The 15464-nt window shown below is 36.5% G+C and overlaps 1 long non-coding RNA gene across 1 annotated transcript; it reads left to right on the forward strand.

Moving 5' to 3' along the window:
- The first annotated feature begins 1325 nt into the window (after positions 1-1325).
- Positions 1326-2619, forward strand: LOC106310686. Its single transcript, XR_001263847.1, has 4 exons — positions 1326-1830; positions 1987-2107; positions 2193-2304; positions 2372-2619. It is a non-coding gene; the product is annotated as an uncharacterized LOC106310686 (long non-coding RNA).
- The last annotated feature ends 12845 nt before the right edge of the window (positions 2620-15464 follow it).

Genomic DNA, 15464 nt, shown 5'->3' on the forward strand with positions numbered 1-15464 from the left:
GAAATATTTACGAGGATTTTACATCGAAATGTTTACGAGTGATTTACAACGAAAGTATTTACGTGTGCTTTACATCGAAATAATTACGTGGGATTTACGACGAAGTCTTACGTGGCGTTTACGACGAATCCTTTCCCTGCGCTTTACGAGGAATATATTTCGTCGTAAACGTAACGAGTCGTTTACGACGAAACCTCCGTTACGACGGACGTTTAACAACGAAACGTCTTTCGACGTTAATTCGTCGTAACACCCCGTTTACGACGAATTTACAACGAATACTGCCCTAGTAAAAAATATGTTTTCTTGTAGTGTTTGTTGATCTTTTTTCAGCTCCAAACATTTATTAAGTTAGTGTTACTATGGTATCTTATTTTTTCTCTATACTGTGAAAGTTTTATGTTTAGATTATGTATTGCACTATAATTTATTCTTATTAGTTTGGTCATTTTATATTTTTAATAGTTAAATAAATATATAATTTGTAAATTAAATAATAGAAAATGGTAAAAAATAATAAAATAACAAAAAATTATGTTATTTTAGTTGTGAATAAATTAAATATGTAAAATATATTTTTGTTATTTTATTTATTTCTTTATTCATCTTGAATTTTAGTGAACAATAAAATAGATTATCAAACTTCATAAGATAATAGTTAGTGCGAAAATGATTAGATAGTTCACGATTATAAAGTACTTGGCCAAATTGCAACTAAAAGAAAAATGACCTAAAATGTATTAAAAAAATACATGGATGACACGCGTCGCAAAAGTCCTCTGCCACTTGTCAGAAGAAGGAAAAAAGCCAATTTTATATCAGAGAAGTTATTGTCAAAAAATGAATCTTGCAGTCTTGTTTTTCGGTCATGCTATTATTCAAAACTTAAAACATGAATTTTAGAAAGGTATCACAACCTAAATTAATCTGTTGGACCTAAGACCAGGATTAACTGTGGTCCTTAAGGAGGTTCTTAGCATTTAATTGTAATTAAAATAAATGAAAAATAGAAAATACCTTAAGAGTTGGTTCTTAATTAAGCGGAGGAAGAAGCGGATCTTGGAGACACGTGTTAGAAGAAGAAGAGTTTGGGTTTCTCTTTCTCTCTCCCGATGGATGAGTTCGACGTTGAGTCAATTCCATCTCTTCCTCGGTTGATCTCTCATCGATACGTTTGCTGGAAGGTCCGTCGGAAGCTCCGAGGGTGAGGATCGGCGAGATTCTTCTAAGTTTGGTTTGAAATCCGTGATCCGCCCCGTCGATTCGATGCCTGATATGGCTAAGAAACCTGCTAACAAAGGTAGATCAACTCTCAAGCTATCGTAGAGGAATAACTGCTTAGAATCTAGAGAATCTTACGATCTGCCTTTGGATTCATTCTCTTGCGGTTGATATTGATCGTTGATCATTGTTCTGATCTTGGATCGCAATGTGTTTGAGTTACTAACGTCTTCTTGTTCACTGTAATTGTTGATGACGGTTGGATCATTGTTCTGATCTTGGATCGCAATGTGTTCTGATCTTGGATGGCTATTTGATTGACTTACGGAGTTCTTTATTGTTCACTGGACTTATTGATGATGGTTGGTTAGGTTACTCTATGATCTCTCTGAAATTGATATACATTGTGATCATTATTGTACCAATGCAGGAATCTTTGTTATACGGCAGACACCAAGAGAGTCCCTAAACCCTTTTTCACTGAAATTGATATACTCTATGATCTCTCTTGATGTCTTTAAATGTTCAGAGTTGTCTGTTTGGATGATATCTGGAGAGAGAAGATGAAAATGTCTACGAGGTTCATCGTTCTGATCACCATGTCACCAGGTTCGTTCCCTCCCTTACAGCTCACTCTTAAATGAACATGTCTTGATTCTGGTTGGTGTTAGATATATGGTTAGTGTTAGTGTTAAATGTGGTTTATTTTCTCATTGAAACTATCAAATGCTTACTGATGGTGGAACATTATGTCGTATAAAATAGTGATGAGCCTTGGAACAGCCGCGACGGAAGAAGATGGAGCACTTGTTGCTTAGTTGTTTGGCTCTGTGGGGAAGATGTTCAAAGCTGATGAGAAAATGTTTGATGCTGTCACTGGTCTCAGGTACTTAACGTTTCTGAATGCTCAAGTTGTTAAGTCACCGATCAAGTAATCATGTTACCATCTGAAGACTTCAATCTTGTTACAGTGGAAGTGGACCAGTGTACATATTCCTAGCCATTGAAGCTTTAGCTGATGGAGGAGTAGCTGTTGGTTTACCCCGAGAACTTGCACTCGGTTTAGCTTCAAAGATGGAGCAGGTAAAACAAGAACTTGATGATGTATACATGTCTAAGTGATGCTTATACTGTCAGTTTTTTTTTCCAGATTATCCTGTCTCTCACACAGCTTTTGATTCCTATGATTGGATGATTCACAATGTAGATCCGTTGTTTCATCTTCATGTTGCCAGTAACGCTTTGTTTTCTTCGTTATTGTTCTAGTTTTCTCATGGATTCCCTTCTTTCATCTCATATATTCATATCTTGGTGATTGATTTTGCAGAAGTTAAAAGAACAAGCATACAACAATGTTTGATTTTTTTTTAAGAACCTTTAACTAAGAAACTAGCATTGCAGCACAAATTTTAGGTGTTTCTTAACAAAAGCTCTTAAGATTATATTTATTACTAAAAAATTATTAAGAACCCCATTAGGGGTTTTAGAGATAATAATGCTCTTAATAATGTCAAGTTACATTTATATTTTATACCCTTAAAGAAACTAATTGACTGAAAAAAATATTACAACCAAAAACAATTTGTGTCTTCTTCTTTGGCGTGAGGTAAAACACAGCGTCTCCGGTCTCAACCTCGATGGCAACACACAGCGCCTCCAACGTAAACCTGATCCCACGGAGTTTGTCTCGTAGATGAAGCTCGTCAACCACTATCGCCGATTGAGACACCGCAAGCTCGCTTCTGACCTCCTTTGTCTTCTCCAACCTGTGGCCGAGCTCGTGATCCGATTGTGCCGTTTGTTTGTACGTGATTCAGTCGACTAGGTTGAAAGAACTCGGAAATGAGATGGTTAAAGACGTTTTATTAGATCTGATCAAAGGGTTACAAGAGTGACAAGAGATTGAGGGGACAAGCCGGAGCTCGAAGAGCAAACCGGAAAAGGTACAAAGCGATTAGGAGTAAAGAGATGACTAAAACCCTTGACCTAGCCGCTCAGTGTGTGTATGTGAAGTGTCGATCCCCTTCTTGTTGCTTCCTCCTCTCCTTTTATAGGCTTTCCGTCCTTGTGTGCCATAGATCCGGTCCCCTTTTGGGCCTTAACTTGAGAAGGCCGAGTATTCGGGCCTTGGTGGAGTTCCTCCGAGCCGTGTGCTTTTGGTCGGCTTGGTCGTCGGCTAAAAGCACTCTCAGACCGAGCTGACAACTTTACTCGCCGACCCAAGTAAGTTCGCAGCTTGATGGGCTAGACCTTGTTATTCGATGGGCCTTGTGGAGGGATGCAATCCATCTCCTACACCGTTCTAAGCTCCTACCGTCGCAGCCACTAAAACAGTGGCGTCCAGCTCCCGATTGACTCAAACTAGAGATCGATCTGCGACCAATCCTCTCCAACCCAACTTCCTTAATATTTTGAAATGGTCCCTCATTGTTTGCGCCTTTGGTCCTTTAGCTTTAGGTTGTTCTCAACCCCTAAAGTTTTCAATGTACAGATGAATCCTCTTGTATTAACCCCAAACTTTTAAATGTGCGATCCAACCAATATAGTATGTAAATGTATATAATATAAGCATCTAAAATTATTCTAAGATGACTTAAAAAAATTATTAAAATCATGAGATAATTTTTTTTTTATAAACAAATATTACTAGTAGAACTAGTATAATTTTCTATTATATATATTGATGTTACTGATACATGTGACACAATTTTTTCATTTTAAAAATTGACAAAATCAACGGTATATCCCATTATGTACCAAAATAGTTTCTCCTAATTTTATCAAGGTTTTATAAAAAAATATTTCAATAAAATTACACCACCCTATAAGTTTATAATATACCTTATGCTTTTATGGTTTATCTTATTTGGTTAGCCACAATATTTTGGAAAAACATACTTCATATTTTTTACAATTTTTGTTAGAAAAGTATTTTTTACAAAATTGATGATTCTAAAATATGTTGGACATAGATTGATACGACTCTTTAAGCTAAACATATGAAAAACTGGTATAAACCATACATGTTATACTTGTAAAACTGGTACAAACCATACATGTTATACTTGAATAGTTGTACGAGAAAAGTGATACTGGTACAACTATTCAGTTTCTGAAATTTATATATTCCATTAGGTATTATATATTCGATATAAAAAAAAATGTATATATTATAAACATCTAGCGCAAAGTGTATATAATATATTCCATATGAAAAAACAATCAAATAGCCAAATTGGTAAATGTTAGGATATGTTTCTTATTATTTCTTATGGTTTTTTGTTTTGTTTTTTGCAATTCTACACCATCACTTAAGTTTTTATCATTTACCTTATACTTTTAAGGTTTGTTAACTTGTTTGTCGACAATCCACATAATTTTGGGAAAACATACATGAAATGTATTTTTACGAAATTGATGACTTCATTGTAACCGGGCACATGCATATAAACATATATAATTGGTACCACTGAGGTAACTGTATTTATTATTACTACAACTAATACTTTTCGATTTCACCGCCAAAGTACAACTATGCACAAAATGGTACAACTCAAAACTAAGACAATTATGTTATTATTTTATTTAGTATTGTTTTAAATGTGCATCACGTTTTAAATAAATGTTAGTGTAATGAATGTTTTTAAGAGTTTAATATGATGCTAATTAAGTTAAATTATGAAATTGCTAAAGGAGTGAGTTATAGAAGATACTACAGCTGGTACATATCATGTAACTAAACATATAACTCATATACTAGACATGTAATAATGGTTTAACTAGTACAACTTCATATTATATACTATACATGTAATACTGGTACTACTGGTTCAAATTTTTCATTATAGAATTTTTAAAATTCCATATGAAAAAGAAATCAACTGACCAAATTGGTATGTGTTTATAAGGGACTCTCCTAACTATTTTAATTTTTTTTATGTCTTATTGGCAATTATTATGTACTATTATTGTTGTAGTCCAAACACCAAACATGAATGCTTATGCATTGTTTTTCGACTTGTGATGGCTTATGTACCATCTTTCATTTTCTCGGTGAAGGTATATTTCTTTTGATAACATCCGGAGTAGGTTGGATGGCTCTTGTAGAAATGCATGCATAGAAGAGTGAAACTTGGAAATTTCTTATCCGGAGCAGCCGTTCTCAATTGGATCAGTCGCTCTGGCTACTGAGATTTTTAAGGACTTCAAAAATATTTAGGGATTTACCTTAATGATCCCTTATTTTTCTCTGAGCCGCCGTCGACTTTGATATATATATGCTCTATTTCTCTTTTCTATTATTCTCTACACTAATTTTTGCCTAAAAACCCAGAGTCTAAAATTTTCCATTAATACTTGTCATTCCATCTCGATCCAAACGACAGTTTAGGTACTGAGATTGATCGAGAAAAGGTGAAATAACATAAAAGTGGATTGATCCCATAGAAATAAAGTGTAATCTGATCCTCTGGAATTGGATCTAACTTACTACACCAACCACTGTTAATTTGACAGTAGAGCAAGACTCAATTTTAGTGTATTATTTTGAAAGTTTAATATGATATTATCATAAGTTAAATCATGAAATTGCAGTAGAATTTAGTTAACTCTTACAACTAAACATATAAAGAACTGGTATTAGTGGTACAACTTTTTATATACCAAACATGTAATACTAGTACAACTGATATAACTTTGCATTATATATCAGACATGTAATACTTGTTTAACTGGTTCAACTTCTTCATTATAGAAACTTAAAAATTATATTTTGAAAAATACTTTTAAAATCCCTTTCGATCCATTGAAACCCTGTGGCTCCGCAGTTGCCTTCTTCGGCTTCCAGAGCCAAAAAAAAAATGAAGATGCATTTTTTTTCAAAAATAGTTCAACTAATACAACTATTAAAGCAAATAATTTTCACATTAAATTTTATAACTAGTACAATTATTACAACATATTATAGTGCTATATATAAAATTATATTTTAAGGAGAGGTTAAACACAATATAATTAAAAGAAACTAATCACAACATATTACAAATTTAACGAAACAATGAATGATAGTTGTGGTCGCTAAGGTTTAGAGACATTATTCATAGATTCAGTATAGAATTTTCCATTAATACTTGTCATTCCATCTCGATCCAAACGACAGTTTAGTTATTAAGATTGGTCCAGAAAAGGTGAAATAACACAAAAGTGGATTGATCCCATAGAAATAAAGTGTAATCTGATCCTCTGAAATTAGATCTAACATACTTCACCAACCACTGTTAATTTGACAGTAGAGCAAGACTCAGTTTTAGTGTATCATTTTGAAAGTTTAATATGATATTATCATAAGTTAAATCATGAAATTGCAGTATAATTTAGTTATAAAATATGGTACAACTCTTATAACTAAACATATAAAGAATTGGTATTACTGGTACAACTTTTTATATACCAAACATGTAATACTAGTACAACTGATATAACTTTGTATTATATATCAGACATGTAATACTTGTTCATCTGGTTCAACTTCTTAATTATTGAAATTTAAAAAATATATTTTGGAAAATACTTTTAAAATCCTCTTCGATCTACTGCAACCCTCTGGCTCCACAGGTGCAAAAAATGCGGAGCAAAAAAATGAAGATGCATTTTTTTTCAAAAATAGTTCAACTAATACAACTATTAAAGCAAATAGTTTTCACATTAAATTTTATAACTAATACAATTATTACAACATATTATAGTGTTATAAATAAAATTACATTTTAAGAAGAAGTAAAACACAATATTATAAAAGAAACTAATCACAACATATTATAAATTTAACGAAACAATGAATGATAGTTGTGGTGGCTAAGGTTTAGAGACATTATTCATAGATTCGGTGGTAGGTGATGCGACCCAAATCAGCAGCTATGTCTCAACGAGGAGCTTAAGATACGAACCAGCTAAGCAACTGATCATAGCTTGGATTAATGGGAAGTTTATGGGCCTTATCGGTTTGATCCATGAAGTTTTAGACCGAGAGAAGCTAATGGGCTTGATGCAGAACATTGAGGCCTTATGCTCAATAAGAAATCAGTGTTTGGATTTTTCCAAGAAAGGCCCACCAATAAAATACAAGCCTTGGTCGTATAATACATCAATCGGACGGCAATGCCGAGATCTTCAACCATGCAAAAGGATGCAACCAGCCGAAGAGTTCTGCGATCAAAACTCTCAAAATTCGGTCAAGTCTTAGTCTTTGGTCAAGTCCACCATAATTATGCTATTTATATTTCCTAGAATAAGTTTAGACCTTTTGTCTAACCCACAGCCTACTATATAAAGGCTTGCATTGTATTGCTTCAAATCATTCAACTTCTTAATAATAACCTTTCCTTTTAACTTGTTGAATCATTTGTTCTTCATTGAACATGTTACCTTCTGAGTCGCTGGAGTGTGTCATATCTTCGGGCTTAGAAGTTGGTAGTATCAAGAGACTTTCTGCACCTCTCGTGTCACCTTTCGATCCACATTCCTTAATCGTTTGTGCTTTCTAGCTCATTCTGTGCAAGGCTTATCCAATCCACAAAACTTAGAGTGATCCTTCAATTTAGGGCGTATCATGTGGTATCAGAGCCACTATGAGGTTTGGAGTTCTTCACAGTAAGCCATTTGTAACTCTTCATCTTCTAAGAGATCATATGTGTCTTTTGGACTACTGAAGAGAAACCATGAAGAGAAGCCAACCATTCTTAACTCTTCATCTTCTACGAGACCACCTGTGTTTGGACTACCGATAAACTATGAAGAGAAGGCAGCGCGCAAACACAAGAAGAAAAGTTGCGATAATGGAGGTACAACAAACGCACAGCCGAAATGATAGCAGAATATGAGCTTGACAAAAAGAAGGAAGCCAAGAAGTCACGACATGAGAGAAACAAATGGAAGAAACCTGTCAACAAAAAGGCCACACGATCTTACCTTTGTTCTAGATCAAATGGAGTTAAACCGAGCAGTCCAAAGAATGCAGTCCAAAAGCCACAATCGAAACCGGTTGTAGAGACTCCACCAACGAGAAAAGAGGAGAAGAGGAATAAAGGTTTTGAGAAATGACTGGGGAGTTTCAAGGCTAGGATCCATCAAAGTATCACAAACCCATGTCCATCTTCAGTTTTAGAAGAAGATCAGGAGGCCAAAGATATCGACCCGGAGCTATCGACTGTTTATATCCGAGCAGAATCTAATGACGATCTCGATCCAATCATTGACGAAGAGGAAGATCCATTCGGACGATGAACGATGGATGATGATCTTGATCCCATCTTTGATGATGAAGACGATCACTTGGACGATGATCTTGGTCCCATCTTTGATGAGGAAGACGATCACTTGGACGATGATTCTGGTCCAATCTTTGATGAGGAGGAAGAACCAGAGGCTGTAAGTTTTCTCCTGGCTGTCCAAAGAGTGGCTGAAGACGTGGTTGATAGTGGAACAGAAGCTGATCATGAAAAGATCTCACAACCGCTTATGCTTCAGGTGATATTCTCGGTTCTTTTTCATGTGATAAACTGGTTTAGCCATTCGTTTGCAAGGAGTACGACCTAGTGAAGCTACTAAGGCATGAAGAGGGTCTGCAACACTTCATATTTGAGCCAGGAGAAGAGACACGTGATCAAAGCAACAATAACCAGTCCTTGGAGAAAAACATAGCAAAAGTGGAGCAGAATAATGTCGGTTCATTCATCCTAGAAGGTCCGGATTTGAGGACAAATTCTTTTAAAGGAGGAGAGGATGATGCAATCAAAATCAGCAGCTATGTCTCAACGAGGAGCTTAAGGTACGAACCAGCTAAGCAACTGATCATACCTTGGCTTAATGGGCATTTTATGGGCCTTATAGGTTTGATCCATGATGTTCTAGACCGAGAGAAGCTAGTGAGCTTGATGCAGAACGTGGAGGCCTTATGCTCAATAAGAAATCAGTGTTTGGATTTGTCTAAGAAAGGCCCACCAAGAAAATAGAAGCCATGGTCATATAATATATCAATCTGACGATAAAGCCGAGATCTTCAACCATGCAAAAGGATGGAACCAGCCTAAGAGTTCTGCGACCAAAACTTTCAAAATTCGGTCAAGTCTTAGTCTTTGGTCAAGTCCACCATAATTATGCTATTTATATTTCCTAGAATAAGTTTAAACCTTTTGTCTAACCCACAGCCTATTATATAAAGGCTTTCTTTGTATTGTTTCAAATCATTCAACTTTTTAATAAAAACATTTCCTATTAACTTGTTGAATCATTTGTTCTTCATCGAACTTCTTATCTTCTGAGTCATCGTAGTGTGTCATTTCTTCGGGCTTAGAAGTTGGTAGTATCAAGAGACTTTCCGCACCTCTTGTGTCACCTTTCGATCCACATCCCTTGATCGTATGTGATTTCTAGCTCATTCGGTGCAAGGCTTATCCAATCCACCAAACTTAGAGTGATTCTTCAATTTAGGGCGTATCATGATTTTTTTTTTTTAAAAGGAAAGGTATGAAGTGTTGTAGGCTGATCTGTATCAAGTCAATATTCCTAGTCAAGTCTTCATGGTTTTAAGAGCTTTATAGTTTCTAGGATTGACTGGAATATTTTTTTCTTCCACAACCTATTATATAAAGGCCCACATGATACACCCTAAATTGAAGGATCACTCTAAGGTTGGTGGATTGGATAAGCCTTACACCGAATGAGCTAGAAAGCACAAACGATCAAGGGATGTCGATACAAGAGGTGTGGAAAGTCTCTTTATACTGCCAACTTCTAAGCCCGAAGATATGACACACTCCGACGATTCAGAAGATAAGATGTTCGATGAAGAATAAATGATTGAACAAGTTATAAGGAAAATTTTTTATTAAAAAGTTGAATGATTAAAACAATACAATAGCAAGCCTTTATATAATAGGCTGTGGAAGAAATAAATATTCTAGTCAATCCTAGAAACTATAAAGCTCTTAAAACCATGAAGACTTGACTAGGAATATTGACTTGACCAAAGACCAAGACTGTTGACCGAATATTGAAAGTTTTTGTCGCAGAACTCTTCGGCTGGTTGCGTCATTTCGCATGGTTGAAGATCTCGGAATTGCCGTCAGATTGATAGATTATACGACCATGACTTGTATTTTCTTGGTGGCCATTTCTTGGAAAAATCCAAACACTGATTTCTTATTGAGCATAAGGCCTCCATGTTCTGAATCAAGCCCAATAGCTTCTCTCGGTCTAGAACTTCATGGATCAAACCGATAAGGACCATAAAATGCCCATTAAGCCAAGCTATGATCAATTGCTTAGTTTCTTAGCTGGTTCGTACCTTAAGCTCCTCGTTGAGACATAGCTGCTGATCTGGGTTGCATCATCCCCTCCTCCTTTAAAAGGATTTGTCCTCAAATCCAGACCTTCTAGGATGAATGAACCCACATGGTTTTGTTCAGTCAAGGTGTGTCTACTGTTCTTGTGCGCACACGCCCCTATTCCAGGCTCAAAGATGAAGTGTTGTAGACCCTCTTCAGGCTCAGTTGCTCCACTGGGTCGTATTCCTTGCAAACAAATGGTTGAACCAGTTTGGCACTTGATAAAGAACCGAGAATATCACCTGAAGCATAAGCGGTTGTCATATCTTTTTCATGATCAGCTTCTGGTCCACTATCAACCACATCTTCAGCCACCTTGTGGACATCCACGAGAACACTTACAGCCTATGGTTCTTCCTCCTCATCAAAGATTGGACCAGAATCATCGTCCAAGTGATCGTCTTCCTCAACAAAGATGGGACCAAGATCATCGTCCAAGTGATCGTCTACCTCATCAAAGATGGGACCAAGATCATCGTCCAAGTGTCTCCTAGTGACAAGAGGTGGTCCTTGATGTGGGTAATCAAATGGGTCTTCCTCTTCAACAAAGATAGGACCGAGATCGTCCTTAGATTCTGCTCGGACATAAACAGTTGATAGCTCTGGTTCGATATCTTTGGCCTCCTGATCTTCTCCTAAAACTGAAGATGGACGTGGGTTTGTGATAATTTGATGGATCCTAGCCTTGAAACTCTCCAGCCATCTCTCTAAACCCTCATTCCTCTTTTCTTTAGTTTTGGCCGATGGAGTTTCTACAACCGATTTCAATTGTGGCTTTTGGACTGTTCGGTTTAACTCCATTTGATCTAGAACAAAAGTAAGATTGTGTGGCCTATTTGTTGACAGGTTTCTTCCATTTGTCTCTCTCACGTCGTGACTTCTTGGCTTCCTTCTCTTTGTCACACTCATATTCTGCTATCATCTCGGCTGTGCGTTTGTTGTACCTCCATTCTCACAACTTTTCTTTTTGTGCTTTGCTCGCTGCCTTCTCTTCATGGTTGATCAGTAGTCCAAATACAGATGATCTCGTAGAAGATGAAGAGTTAAGAATGGTTGGCTTCTCTTCATGGTTTCTCTTCAATAGTCCAAAAGACACTTATGATCTCTTAGAAGATGAAGGGTTACGAATGGCTGACTGTGAAGAACTCCAAACCTCAGAGTGGCTCTGATACCACATGATACGCCCTAAATTGAAGGATCAGTCTAAGGTTGGTGGATTGGATAAACCTTGTACCGAATGAGCTAGAAAGCACAAAAGATCAAGGGATGTGGATCGAATGGTGACACAAGAGGTGCGGAAAGTCTCTTGATACTACCAACTTCTAAGCCCGAAGATGTGACACACTCCGACGACTCAGAAGATAAGATGTTCGATGAAGAAAGAATGATTCAACAAGTTAACAGAAGATAAATTGACATAATTCTTTGGAGTAAGACGTCGGGGGATGCAAGATCCCACGAGTCACGGTCGATACAGGAAGCTCAGCTAGTTTCGTATTCTACGACACTTTAAACGAAAGGGTTACACTAAATCACTTTTAAGGCAATAATTTACACCACTTATCGGCTTCGCCGGCGAAACAAACTTCTCGGTCAGATATATCAAGCTGGCAGTAACCGCATGTAACATTCGACGAATTATTGAATTTTTCGTAATAAACTGACTTGCTTAGTTCAATGCAATACTCGGCAGACTATGGCTCTACAACATGACGGCCATACCATCGACTTATCACCAATGCTTAAAATTCTCGACTCCAAAATATGTCAAAACGATTCGAGGAAGCAAAAAAATCTCGAGGACATGCCATTTGGCTAGCTTCAAGGATATCAAATATTCAACCATGTAATCGACCTACCAATCATAGGATGAACATTACCACGACCCAACATCTCTAACTATCGTAAAAATAGAAAGAGAGATTCATCGGCCCACGACCAATCAAAATAACGACGCCCGATTAATAATCGAACTACGTTAGGCCTGATCCCTTAACGAGAGTATGCAGGAAGATGAAGCACAAGCACTCTTCTCCCAATAAATTTTTTGCAACCAACGAAATCAGAATGAAAGTCAACATGGAATTTAATGCACCTTGACATCCCCTTGAAAGCCGATTGATATGCTCAAACTTACCCTGAGAGCAACTCTGCAATTTCATAGGTCAGTTGCAGTACTTAGGGATTAAATCAATAGAGACTCTATGTTTCATACAATAGATTTTTATTTCATACTAAGCTAGGCTAAATCATAGAAAGTGATAAACAAAGAAGTAAATAAAAGAAAAGTTGTAATCCAGATGGGAAAAGCTTTAGATCTAGAGAAATCAAATCAGTGATTTCCAATTGCAACCAACAGGTGTCAAGCATTTGGTAAGAACAATTTTAGAACTCGAATTCAATTGTAAGTTACCCAGCTCTCACTGCAAAAAACCTATCAGATGCCTAAGTTTATTAGTGAATTCAATGATTCAGACAAGCATTAGATCAGATTCTATGTTCAACTAAATTCCTAGACCAATTCTCGTTGCGAATATGTATTTAGTCCAACATGATTAGGTTCAGGTAATTGATTACACTCTCGTGTCTCACAACTATCCTAAGATTTTAGGTTCTAGTTAGCTACTATAGAAACTAGTATGATAAACGATTTTGGTGCAGAATACGATGAGTAATCCTACCAATCATTTGTTTGACATTAAGCCATAGAAATCCATAAACCTAACAAGTATTTTACTCAGACATGATTAGAGAAAACATAGTTAAATACCGAATAAATATCATAAATCAAAACAGAAGTTCCAAGAAATCTCTGAAAATTTTCCTCTCTTCTCTCCGAAATCTAAAACAAAGCTTAGCCTCCACAATGGCTTAACAATAGTAATATAGGTCAAAATTCTGGACACTTTTGTAAATAAGGAATTTCTAGGCCAATTTGCAGTTCTTGAAACTTCATTAAGTCACACGTAGGCTGTTGTGGATGATGAGTGTCATTCGAAATTAAAGTAGTGTTGTTCGACACTAAGGGAGTGTCGTTGGACGCTAAGGTAGTGTCGTTGGACGCTAAGGTAGTGTCTTTCGTCACTAAGGGAGTGTCGCTCGACACTAGACCACAACCTATACAACTTCCTCTTGTGCGTCAAACGGACCACTCTTCAGTAAAATAAGCATAACTTTTGACCTAACTGATGATCGACTCAAACAGGTGGCATTGGAAATATTACTCAATTCTCTATCTTTTGTTAAAATATGAGCTTCATCCCTTGGTAGGAAATCCTCCATCTGTTGTTAAACATCTGACTCATCTGCAAAGTTTTGCATCTCAAATTGTTCCAAAATCTACAAAGTGCTCCAAAGTACATATGAACCTACAAATACCCCAAAATGACTTCAAAACACATAATATAGACTATCAAAGTGGACTTACAACATGGTCAAAACCCATAAAACCATGCTATATCACTGATTAATGATACATATAAAATCCTAGAGAAGAGCAGACCTTTACTTATACTCAAAAGATCATCGTGAGTTCATCCGGTTCCTCACCGCATCCTCTGTGTGTGTGTGTTTGTGAGAGAGAGAGAGAGAGAAAGAGAGAGAGAGAGAGAGAAAGAGAGAGAGAGAGAGAGAGAGAGAGAGAGAGAGAACTCATTTTCATAGAGTGGACTCATTCAAAAGCAGTCATTACATATGTGATACCCTCGAATTCCACGAGTATGGAGGAGTATTTATGTGTGTTATCTTTTCTAAATATGTATTAAATACTTGAACCTTTAGGTAAATCTAATTATTTATGTTTGTCATGATCCTTGGGATACTTTCACGTTTGCATACTTGTGTGAGGTTGGATTGGTTGTCTTCATCTCAGATAGTTATGTGGCTCACAAATTAAAAAGAGGGAGATTGAAGATGCATCATCAGAGAAGAGCTGAAGTAGTTCATGAAGTGTGACATGAACTACTGCACAAAAGGTGTGACGTAGAACCTGCGGAATTGTTCTTCTTGGTTGGAACATTAAAGAAAGATTTGCCTTGGGAGCAGCTTAAGGGAAGTATTGGAGAAGACAAAATTGGCTTTACACACTGAGGGAGATTGACCAATTCGCTGAAGAACACATAAGGAAATTTTCTAATATTTTTAGATCTTTAGGTCTAGAGTTTCCCTCTAAGTATGAAGAGCAATGTGGGCATCGACTGTGTCGGTTAACACAAAGAGAGTGCTTTTAGCTGAGAGAGTTTTTGTGAATCATAGAAAGTTGAAGCAAAACGTTAAGGGGTATAAGCGTGAGTGGTTCAGGAGACTTAGTACAAGTCTTTGAACACGAGTGAGTAGTTCAGGAAGTCAAGGTTTATCTTGAGCTTCATGAATAATTGCTTTTCTAAATATATATTAAATGCTTGAACCTTTAGGTAAATCTAATTTATGTTTGTCATGATCCTTTGGATATTTTCATGTTTGCATACTTGTGTGTGGTTGGATTGGTTGTCTTCATCTCAGATAGTTATGAGTCTCACAAACTAAAAAGAGGGAGATTGAAGATGCATCATCAGAGAAGAGCTGAAGTAGTTCATGAAGTGTGACATGAACTACTGCACAAAGGGTGTGACGTGGAACCTGCGGAATTGTTCTTCTTGGTTGGAACATTAAAGAAAGATTTATTTGCCTTGGGAGCAGCTTAAGAGAAGTATTGTATATTTGATTCTAAAATATAATTTTGGAACAAGACTGATGGGATTTTTAAGTATGAGTTTTTTGAGGAGCTACCAAGATGAGAGGTTTTTGTGTTGATTACATTAGTCTAGGAGGTTTAGACACAACCCAAGATACTGTAAGGAAGTTTATTTTAAGTTTACGAGT

This window comes from Brassica oleracea, chromosome C8 (assembly GCF_000695525.1).
Source record: "Brassica oleracea var. oleracea cultivar TO1000 chromosome C8, BOL, whole genome shotgun sequence".
Taxonomy (NCBI): Eukaryota; Viridiplantae; Streptophyta; class Magnoliopsida; order Brassicales; family Brassicaceae; genus Brassica; species Brassica oleracea.